Source organism: Diachasmimorpha longicaudata, chromosome 2 (assembly GCF_034640455.1).
Source record: "Diachasmimorpha longicaudata isolate KC_UGA_2023 chromosome 2, iyDiaLong2, whole genome shotgun sequence".
NCBI lineage: Eukaryota > Metazoa > Arthropoda > Insecta > Hymenoptera > Braconidae > Diachasmimorpha > Diachasmimorpha longicaudata.
Window position 1 is genome coordinate 8,127,306 of NC_087226.1, and position 12,215 is coordinate 8,139,520.

At 39.1% G+C, this 12,215-nt stretch overlaps 1 protein-coding gene across 2 annotated transcripts in view; it reads right to left on the reverse strand.

The window, feature by feature from the left end:
* LOC135170672 (dipeptidase 1-like) overlaps window positions 1-12,215 on the reverse strand; it is a 137,476-nt gene that overhangs the window by 53,882 nt on the left and 71,379 nt on the right. The window contains exon 1 of one of the 2 annotated variants that reach the window (XM_064136702.1): window positions 315-1,361. The exons of the other annotated variant lie outside the window; for it this stretch is intronic. The gene's annotated coding sequence lies outside the window, so the exon portion shown is untranslated. Of the gene's footprint in view, window positions 1-314; window positions 1,362-12,215 lie in introns of those variants that run through there. 2 annotated transcript variants of the gene reach the window in all.

Genomic DNA, 12,215 nt, shown 5'->3' on the forward strand with positions numbered 1-12,215 from the left:
GAACGGAGAAGGAAGTGAGGAAGGACGAGGAGGAAGTACACAAGAGTGGATTGGAATGGCGAGACGTCAACGGACGTCTCGACGCCTCGAGCGTGATACCCGATAGTAGAAGAAGACGGTAAGAGTGGAGAAACGAGCTGGTGGTTGCAGTAATGATGTACCTCAAGGGCTGTATCTACCATACACATGGCATTAAGGGTTTATACATGAGTGAGTAACACATTGAGTCACGAGCCATCACCTTGAAAAAATTTTTCCGCTCTGCTATTGGTAAGATGTAAAGAATTGAAAATACACTGGTTGATAATACACACCTCTTTAAAAATTTCCGCACTCTTGATTATCCGGTGTTTATTTATTTTGTTATGAATACGATGACATGCAGACTGAAGGACTCCTCTATTCCTGGTCTCAACAATTCTGCGGGGGTAAAAGGAGAAGACGCGTGGGTTGACTGAATAAGCAAGGACGACGTTTCAAGGACAATCGCCTATGGATTTTTCAAAATAATTCACGCAAATGCCAGTGCATTCACGAAAGTCTAGAAATTTTGTTACATAAACTCACAACGCACAGATGTTGAGATAGGTCCGTACGATTTATTTATCAAACAGTGAAAAAATTTATCTCCTAGATGTTTGTTTTTTCGCTTGATGAGGATAGAAAAAAATGTTTACAACACACACGCGCGCACACACTCACATACACGTTAACACGAGATTAAATAATGTTAAAAAATCACACACGGGCTGTTGGACTCGTATTGTATGAGATGCGAATGGAAAAAATTGGTTAAAAGCTAGAGCCGAAGCGCGCTCGAGTCGCCGCGGCAAGACTGGAGCTCCTCTGCTGCCCGGCCGGGTAGCTCCCATGGCAACCCTGTCTTCTCTCTCTCGCTCTTTTTCACCCCCTCTCCTCAATTCTCAATTTCCTCTCCTCCTTTTCTCCCCTTCGCCCCGTCGTCACCGCACTCGTGCGCTTACCATAGCGCGAGGTATACACACATAAACACACACAGTTATCACGAGACAACGCCATCTAGATGTCGGTTCGCAGAGCCATTTCATTTTCCCCGCGCACAACGTGCGGCAACAGTCTGCGCAGGCGTATTAATTTTCCCTGTTGAGGTATTATATATGCTTTTGTACGTTGGAAAAAAGTCACAGAAGCTCGTGGTAGCCCCCGGAAGTTCCCTCTCTCTCTCTCCCACCCAGTTTCCTGCGGCTTGTCCTCCCACTCACTCAAACCCCTATTCTACGTCTTGCTGTCCCTTACGATAAAGCTTGCAAGCTCAACCAACTAGGGGATACAGAGGTGACTGGAGAGAGCTTTCACATTATGAACAACCAAAAAGGGGTGAGAAGTTACTTGTTGGGACTTATTGTCACTCTCGATGAAACTTGCAAGCCCAACGCGGAAAAAGCCACCTCTACTCCCCTCTCTGTCTCGGTGAAAGCTTTCTTTCAGAAACTCACTATCCCTTCCGTTGAAAATTTGCAAGTATAAAAAAGTTGGAGCTTAAGAGGTAGGAGTGAGGAAAAATGACCCATTCTTCTCCATAAAATTTGCAAGTTCGGCAGGAGTGCTATTCAAGTTTGATATTCCGGAGAACGGGGAAAAAGGTTTATGGGCCGAGCTTTCGTGTGGATAAACGAGGGATGGACAGCTGGAATTTACTGCGTATGCGGTCTTTTTCTCGTGATGAGGGTTGTGAAAGCTCGGGGAGGAAAAAACATTTCTGGTATTTTTTCTTACTACCCCCTTGAGCTGTCGCATTATCACAACTAGGTGAAATGGAAGAAACTCAGTGATTGCTACTCGCTGCATGCAAGCTCGCTAGTGGAGATGAAAGTTGTGTTAAAAGTTTGGCAGGTGAAAAAAAATATGCATATTTTCTTTGAAATTGAAAAACTCAGTGAGAAGCACGATATAAGCATTCACTCAGAAAGCATGAAGGATGGCAAACTGGAAATTAATGAGTGTGTCGTTTTTTTACTAATGATAGTAGCAAAAGTTTAGGGGTGGAGAATGCGTGTATCGCCAGAGCGATACTCGTCAACGAACAATTACGCTTACTCGGATTATTTATCACTCTTATTATACTAGTTTTGTAGGATTAAATTAAATTCCAAGAGAATAAAACGTAAGGGACTTTGTTGTTTACCAAGATCTAGTTTCGTCTTTGAGTTCACGGTGAGAAATATTCAAATATTACACTTTCTATAAACAGTGGACTTCACTTTTAGAGGCTCACGGATTTCGTTAGAATTAATACTCTCAGTGGATAGTCATAAGCTGAGGCTTAAACAATCCCCAAGGAGGTTAGAAAAAATAGAGCTAAAGAATCTGATTTTCCCCTCTCGTCTTTCGAGCTTTCATGTTAGAAAAATCAGATGAAGCGGAAGAAATTCAGCGATTGGCACTCGCTCTTGCTGGAGTAAGCTCGCAACCTCATACGAATTTCGATGCTACAGCGATGAGGCCGCGCAGAATGGGAGGGTGAAGAAAAAAAAGCTCACTTGTACGTAAGGAAAATCACAATTTGATGGGTGTGAGTGAGCCTGTGAACCTCAGGAGTGAGCTTGCACAAGGTGAAGAGCTTGCAGGCGAACAAATTGCGATAGGGCTTTGCAAGCGGGGAGAAGAAAGCTTCCATCCCTGCGGCACGTCTCTACATGCCCCTGTCCCGTGGTTCTACCTCACCCCCTCTCATACTCCCTCTTGCCTATTTTTTTTCTCTTCTCCCCCACCCGCGGTGCTTTTGCTTCAAAGAACTCCTTCATTGTTTTCCTATTTTGTCCCCTCAATGACGGCCACGAGTAATGACAACGGTTGTTCTACCCCTCCGCAGCCCCCGCATTATGTGTTTCATTGGGCACCACCCCTCGTTCGTTATGTATGTGTCGGTGTGTGTTTTCGTGCTTTTCTTTACGTTTTCTTTGGCCCTCCTCGCCGGATCGTGAGGGAGTTTTGTTATTCCAGAGACGCATTTTTTTTCCTGAAGCTCGAAGGGTTTCAAAACACACCTTCACGAGTCGTGACGCTCGCACCCTCCTGGCCATTCTTTTTCTCTTTGTTACTTTGGGGTGGATTGATGGAGAAAGGGGGGAGGTTGGTCTTGTGCACACTTCAACATCGGATGAGGAACAATATTGGCAGTTCTTCAAGTTTATGGCGGTATTTAGGTGACGGAGAGAGAGCTCTTAGAGGGAAATTTCTTTTTAAATTTCCCCTCCCCACAAATTCGGGTAATCGTGTGGCGCACTGGCTTAGTGGATATTTTAAAGGAATATAGGGGTGGTGTGGAAGAATTGAAATTTCATGGAAAGTTTTGGCTTGATTTTTAAATGATTGATACTCAAGTGATATAGTTCAGTGAAATAGTTCATGAGTTGTAGGAAAATTACTCCTTAAATGGAGAGTAAGGCTTATTGGAGTTTTTTGAAGGATCGTTTCCTTGGGACTTCCACATTGAAAAAAACATTTATTATATCCCAGGATTGATGTTCCTAACGGAAGAAAAAATCTGTTTCAAACAGTACAGTTATACGAAACGATTTTATTACTATACTGTACAAGACATTGATAATAAATCCTTCGGCATTTCCTGAATTTCCGAATGTCTAAATTTCATAGACCCAGTAATTCAGAATAATCCAAATGTTGATTACTATTGTACGCCATTAGTTGAATAATAATCTTCTGGTTGAGGATAATTCTCATGCCTGCAAGGCTACGAAATTATTCCAAAAATAAATCAGTTAATATCACGAGTATTCAATCAAATTGCTCGTTTCAGCTGGGTAATGATGAGAATTATTAAAAATCATGAAAATTCCATACATAGTCCATTAAATCCTTTGTGAACAATATTGAAATATTTCATTATTGATGCATCAATGAGGAAATTGAAACAATAATGAAAATATTGATTACCTCGCTTATTCGGGGAAAATATTTGAAGAGAGTACCGAGCTTTATCAATTGTTTATCATTTGAATTATTGATTGGGGGTAAAGAAGGTTAATTTTGTTTATAGAAATAATGAATGTTTCGAGATGTTCATGTGTTACTTCAATTTTTTATCATGTTCATCCCAACGATTTTCTTGTATGCGAACCACACTAAACTCCTAATCGTAACATGCATTATTAATGAACTACTAATTATTAATATTAAAATAATGGAATATTAATTGTCATTTCAATTCATCAATTCTATCAAGATTCAATATAGTTTGAATCGTACTCAGAATTTCGTCCTTCAATCTGATTCAATATTACTCTCATGAGAATTACTACCATATGTTCCATAAAATTCCCGAACATTTCTGGTAGTGTATCTTTCGTCTTCCATTTTTCTTGGGCTGTCCGTCTTCTGTTTCCGTCTTTATCGCTTGACGTATGTAAGAATATTCCAACTAATCCTCGGACTAGTGAAAGGTGAAGAGGGCGACGAACAACAGGGGAAAAAAAATTGTCATTGGATTAGATTACACCACCGAAGTGGGGGTTGAGGGAAATATTGATATATACTGAATGGACGAATGGGCGTCAGTTTGAGGAGACGAAAGAATAAATGCCGGAAGCGGTGGGGTTGAGGGGGGGAGAGGGCGAAATCGTCTGAGATGAAATCCAGCTGTGGAATCGAGCGGAAGTGGTTAAATTGCGCGCGCCAACGCGGCCATCGCCGGAACAGGGTGTTAAATGAAAAGGGGGAATGGGTTTTTGCAAGGGGGAACCGAAATCTGTTTCGAGATGATGCTGGATTATTAATTGTTTCGGTTATTGCGTAATAAAGTGAGTTACGTTCTTTCCGCGGAAGTATTTCCCCTCCATTTTTCGTTTTTTGTAGCTTTTTTAGAGGTTTCACGTTAACCTGAGGTGCGTAGACGACCCCAAGTCTTTTTAAACAGTTTTTCCTTGTCACTTTTTAACGTTTTATCCATTTTTTTTTAGGACAAGAGAGAGGCAAAAAATTGGATTCCAGATTCTGTGAAAAATTCCGTGGAGCCGAGACTTATGAGCAACGTAAAGGCTATCCTATTATCTCTCACAGCTTGGTACATACTACATGGTAAATTAAAATTACAAATTGAACACGATAAAAAAAAACAATTGAAGAATGTTCACTAGAATTTTGCTGATGTACATGAAATTTCAAACCTTAACAAAATCTGAATTTATAATTATGACATTTCCTAAAGTTTTACCATTAGTAAAATTACGACTATCAAAATTAAAGATATCGCTCTTCTCGAAGGAAAACACAAAGTACCTATTTTCAAAAATTCACGTTTTTCGATTTATCATGGAGCTGGAAACCAGAGGCATTTTTCTCAGCCTTAGACTTTCATCTTTTTGCAAAATCACAAACGATTTTTTTTTTGTGCAGAGATTTTTCTTCCACACACACACAATCTTTCTCGGAGCATTGGAATAAGCGCAATTTCCTTTTTCAAATAGAAAATTCGGAAATCGTCGTTTGAAGGTATATTTATTTTCAAAAGGATTTCTGATCATCCGTGCATTGGATTTTCCAGTGTAGCGTTGCAGCGACGAGACCAAGTAGCGTCAATCGCAATCTGTCAGACGGACGATGCAGTGGTGAATGGCGTGTACGTGTGCGGTTTTCGCATCGTGCGCGTGGCCAACGAGATCCGAGTCTACATAGTGAGGGAAAAAAAAAGCTGGGACAATGAGAAGAGAGAAATAGAAGCTGAGAGAAGGTGAAAAAAAAATACGGATGAAGATGGGTTGGGAGAGGCTGTTAAAAGGGGGATATAAATCTCCCGGGGCGTAGCTAGACGACGCTCGAATCTAAGACGATTCGGACGTTAGAGGTGAGGGAAGGGGCCCCCGGGGGGTGGATGGGGAGGGTGCCCTCGGACAACGGTCGAGAAAGCTCTTCCACTGAAATCCGAAACGAATGAGAGAGTTGAGATAAGACGGAGAAGAGATATCGCTTAACTAGTTGCTGCTAACGGAAAATCGAAATTGTCACTGGGCGTTAATGGCACCAGTATGGGTTGAGGTTTATTTTTCAACGGTAATTCAATGATTATGGGGGGTTTCTCACGGTGGGCGAAAAATAGGGGCAGCCAAATCAATACTTGTTAAGGGTATTTCAACGCTTCTCAGGAGTGCCCGGAGGCTGACGTAACGCTCATTTTTTAATGATTTATCTTCACCAGGTGTTAAGTATTCCTTTGAGGTACACTGTTGAGGATTTTCGGTTGAAATTGCCGATATAATTCTCAGACATTTTGATGAAGTGCTGGCTTTACTGAAGTTTCAAGAGATATCCTCATTGTAAATCAATAATTTTATGGGAAAATTGAGGAAACTGGTAATTTCAGGAGAATGCTATTAGATTGTTCGTTAAGTAACGAAACAGTTTCGATGGGAACTAATAAAAAACTCTTCATAGAAAATAATCGTCAAACAAATGTGTGAACCTTTTTCCAATAAAAGTTTTTGGAACCGGGTGAACTGTTATTTCCCGAAGGTCGTCGGCCCTTTGGAGAGCTTTAATGTAAAGCTGTTAATTAAAGCCGGTGAAATGCTTTCAATCGAGAATGGTGAAGTTTTTAACTAAAATCGATTTTTCAAAAAGAACTTTCTGTACCGAAGTTAATTATTCAAATTCGAACTTGTCTGTAATTCTATTTATGAAATATCGGCGGTTACAATGATAAATAATTTGCTTAATTAAAACTTCTATTACTGATCAGTCATTCTGATCTATTTCTGGTATTCAACGCAAATAAATGAAGATACAGATGAATATAAAAATTCATTCGTACCGTAACAATATTATTTTCTAAATTTCATTCGTCTTTTAGAGAGGACAGAAGCACGTAAAAAATATTCACAAGGGGAAATTGCCCTTTGATGGTCTATTTTTTCATGTTTGTTTCTCCCTCCACAAAGAGGTTCTCACGTCAAAAGCATTATAATTATTTTTTCCATGAATTTTTCCACCTTCAAACAAGAGTATTACCAAACAAGCCCACCATTCTCCAGTCGCCATTTGACCTAAAAAAATGTTGTGCATCTCATAATGTCAAATGAGCCAGTCTTCACGTCACAAAAGAGACATCCATAAAAATATTTTTATTAAAAAAATGAAATGGGGGAAACGACATAAATATCCCCTGATGAAATTTCCATGGGGGCGTTTTTTTTTCAAATCAGATGAATAGTTCCTTTGGATATCAAAGAGGGGTCGTCTAGAGATAAACGAATGAATTTGGAAATCAATAAAAAAAGTGCCATTGCCACGTCCCTTGAGCCGGTCTGCATTCACGTCACGAATAATATTGTAAAACAACTAATCTGTCCCATTCAATATTTATGTTCCTACTGATTTCCTCTTTTTTTCGTATTATATATCGGTGTATATTTTACGTGGATCTAACGAAACTCTTCGAATGAATTTCGTTAAGAATTAGAGAATAAAAAGGATTTAAAAGAAACGAAAAATATAAAATATATCGGAATTTATGTGAACCAATTTCTGTTTTTCAATATTTTTCAAAGAAATTCAGGGAAAATCTTTTAAAACTGTCAGACGACCATTGAAGACCACATCGGAATACCTAGGAAAAGAGCTCGATAAAAATAAAGTAAATAAATATCGGAGAAAAAGTCCATGAAAACAGTAAACTTCGCCACAGGTTCACACGATATATTCACCTCGCAGCAGTCTCGTAAATTCATAATCTATCGCTGACGCCGCATGAGCCTGATCCGAGTGCACTCCAGGCCCTCTATCTATATACACACGTATGCCAGAAATTTGTCGACATGCATTGAACGCGTTGGCACTGAATTCAGTTTTTTTTTCATCTACTGGTCGGCTGGGGGTGGAGGGAAGGGCAAACGATGGCAGGTTGGATGCAGCCTACCCAAATTTCTTTTTTTACCCTCTTTGTCCACATTTTCTCCACCTCTGTACACGAAATAGACGAAACAGACGAATGGGACCTGTGTGTACCCACATGATGGAGGTGCAGAGGGAAGGGTGGAGGTGAAGTGTGACAATGAATGTGGCATGGAGACTAGAAAATTTCACTGGGGGAATGGGAGATATTCGAAAAGCTGCCGAAACCGAGTGATGGAATGCGTATGAACCGATTTTCCGGAATCCGGATTTTTATGCATTCAAAACAATGATGATATTTGCAAAATGATCTCGATACGTGAAAAAAAAAACGTTATTCGTTGGTTGTAACTGGAGAATAGCAATTAAAAGGGAAAAATTGTCTAAAACTCCGTGTGTAGTTTGATTTTTTTAAATTCTAGTTGAGATTAAATTTTTAATGGAATTTTTGCTTAGGGGGATACCAATTAAATTTCACGAAATTTCAGACCGAGTAATCAACATAGTCGGTACTAACAAATATTGACTTTAGAAAATTGATAGTTGAATGAAAATTTTCATTTAAATTGACTTTTCTCAATGGAATATCTCATGTGAAATTATCCTGCATTTTTAATAAAATGACAATTCAAGAATCCTCATTCAAAATTGTCTAACATCTCATCACATGAGAAATGAGATATTAAGAATTAGTTTTTAAATGTATTCATTGCCTGGAGACTGGAAATTTAATCTCAAAATAATCAACAGCATTCCATTCAAATTTTCCAACAACAACCATAACTTTTATCACTCCCTCCCCTCCCTCCTCAGTTACATCCCCACTTAAGAATAACAAAAATACCTCCGTCAAGTCAAAACCTCAGGATATTGACTTGCCCGAGCGTCCAGGCCACACATGCAGGAGCGCATTTTGGGTGTAGGTTAGCCGCGAAATTTCGCATGCCATTCCAAGCGCTGCTGGGCGTCCCTCGGCGCTATATGCGGGGGATGGCCCGTGTCTACATGTTGGCCGCTGAAGTTTCCACCCGAGAATGGACGTGGAAGAGCAAAGGGTAGAAATATACCGTTCTATGTACAATTTCGTCGTATGAATCGTTCGAGGTGTTTGAGTGCGAGGGGCACAAGGGCCATTGGCACTACTGGCTGGTGCCTAGCCACCCTTCGGCCACCTCTTCGCAATCCCAACGGCAAATCGTCGAATGCGTGTGGGGACACATATAGAGAGCGACGTTTGTTCAGAGAATCCAACTTTGGGCCAAGAGGTGAATGCACCTCGGGTTATTAATGCTCAACTCTGCTCCTCACAACGACTAAAATCCCACCCCGTAGGTGGAGGGAGGGTGTGGGTATTTCCAAAGGGCCGTTCTGAGTTTGGCAATTGGGCACTTGCTCTGTATGAAAATTCATTCATCATCCATCTGGAGAGACGAAGGATTATAACTTTCCCATAGCATTTGACACTGAATTACTGGCAAATTATAAGTGTCGTATTAAATTTTAGCGTGAGTTTTTATGGACTGATGCCGAGGCGTTTTATGGGGGTTCACAGAGTCATTTGACGAAGTTTTAGCTTTGTGGCGTTATTCGCGGATTTCAGAGCTCTTGGAGGATTTTGATTGATTATTTTATGGAGAAAGAATGGGGGCGATGAGGGTAGGGGGGCAGGAGGGATGGATTTTGCGAGAGTTTTCTGTTTTATTCGGGGAAAATTTATCGTGTTGGGATATCAGCGGTTATGGGAAGAAAAAATTTGTTCTGCTGAAAAACAAGATTTTTGCTGGAGGGCATTTGATGAAGAGTTGGACAGATTGACGTGACGTGGAAGTTGAAAAAAATATATCTCCGTTGTGATTATTGAAGACATTCTCAGAAGAATTCAGAAAATGGATATGTGATGATTCATAAATTTTCTAATTGTGAATAAAATTTCAACATCATATGTTAATTTTTGTAAATCTCGGTTAATTTAAAATTACCAAGTGAGGCGTTCATCGTTATAATCTGGGTTGATGTATGTTTAATTGCATTAAAAATAAAAAATATCCTGTTCCAGATATTAAAGGTACGAGAAAAGATGAGATTTCCGTTTATTTTTTATCGTGTTTGCAGCTCTGAATACAGAGACATACACATGTTCATTTTTTATTCATCCATTTTTTCAAGAGAAAGATTCTCCTTCGATGAATTTTTTTTCTTCATCCTCTCCAGGGGGATGAATATCGGGTTTTAAATATGAATGAATCAGCCACGACTCGACATTTTATTCTCGCCAGGCTGCACAATACACGTGATTGGGCAGCTTCATCAAAGCCCACTTGGCTGAGGGAGACAGGAGAACAGATGTATGTGGGTGTAGATGGAGTGCTTGGATGCTTCATAAGTACATACACGTGAAATATAAATGGAATAAAAGGGGGGAGTTTTACTCGCCCGACTGTATTTGCGGTCACAGGGAAATGGATTTTAGAGTCAAGTTTTTTGGCATCAAGACAAGTGGTGAACCGCGTATTTAGAGGATTCAGTCATACACAGGAGAAAGGAAAATAGTAAGAAATGAGGAGCATTTCATTCCAGAGGTAAAACACACGTCATTCTTCATTCATGTACGCCAGAAAAATAAATGTGGGAAAATATAGCATATAACATATTTGTCCTAGATAATTTTTATATGTATCTGCATGGAGAATATTTATTTTGCGCATAACATGTACGTCAATTTAAAAAATTGGACACAAAAGTCATCGACTGGTTTCAAAATGAGTAAAATTTTTTGATCAAAATAAGCTATCCTTAAAAAGGGAAAATAGCAATCGCAGTTATTACCACAGAATTGATTACGAAAGTTAATTGACATTTTTTGGTCGAAACTTTATCATTGACCGTAAATAAATTGATTCTACACGACAAAAAATTCTCCAGAGAAATATTTAATTTTTGGTAGAATTATTTTTGTTCCTGTGAATACATTTCCTTTCTATTTGTTACATGATATAGTGTACCTTTACACTAGAATACAGTTGAATTAAAGTTCTTGGATAATGCACGTCTTAATACCTTACTTTCGAATACTAGTTTCCCCAGACAACTTTGAAATTCTTGAAATTACTCAACTTTCAGATCTCAATGTCAGAAACACAGGACTCAGTCATAGATCATCGTTCGCAATCAGTTATTTCCATGCGAAATACTTCGCTTAATGAAGGTCTACCTCCGCTCCCGTAAAATTTTACAATTACCCTGCAACTCATATTATTCTAATAAACAATTTCTCAAACTTCAAATGAAGAGTAAAACCCGAGGAATAAAAGAACGCAAACGAGGAGAAGTAGAAATGAAAGATAAACCGGAGAGCAACCACTTGAAAACCCCGGACCTTCCATATTCCTACATCTCCTCGCTCCCTCCACCCCTCACCACCCAATCCACTACCCCAATCCTTCCCGGACTCCAATGAATATTACATCAAATTATTAAAAATGGAGATATATTCGCTGAAAAATAGCGTAATGAAGATTCCAGTTTTCCTTTTTAAATGTCCAGAGAGGGGGAAGGAGAGGAAAAAAAACTGGTGCATCGATGGAGGAAATGCGCTTGCTCTTTGAACCGTAATAAATTCGTCCATTTAATTTAAATACGAATGGGAGATAAAAGGGAGCGAATGTTACGGAATGTTCGTGATACGACTTTATTGCATTTGATCAGAATATTTTTGAAAGATAGAACATTTACTTTTTGGTAGAGCAAAAACAGGAACCTAAAGAAAACATTTTGATTAATTTTTTTACACATAGTAATTTAGATATTTCTACGACTAATAGATTGTCATACGATAAATCAAGAGAAAAAAACAATTTGTACGCGGAAAGAAATTTTAGGTGAAAATTAGATCTCCAGGTTTTATCAGAAAAATGTTTCCAACAAAACTCGTTTCCCACTCTAGAGTACTAATTTTTATCCAAAATTTGGTTCTGTGTAATGAACCAAAATAAATGTTTCTTGCGTTGGCCAATTTCTCTCAAATAAATTTATTTTGCTCCATCAAATATTTTCACGGGGACCATATAATTTTTCGGCAGAGAAAATTTTTCTCATCATATCCAAATAAAATTCCAACAGTGAAAATTTTTCATGTTAAAAAAAATTCACAAAATCATAATTTTTCACCGTTCTCCAGGGAAAATATGAGTCATGTAATAAGCGGGAATCGATATTGGATTCTGGCTGCGATTATTAAATTTGTGAGTATGAGATAGTTGGGCCGTACATCTTTGAGCCATACTCTCGCGTATGGATCGTTCCATTGGGTAACGGGTCAACGACGCTCTCTC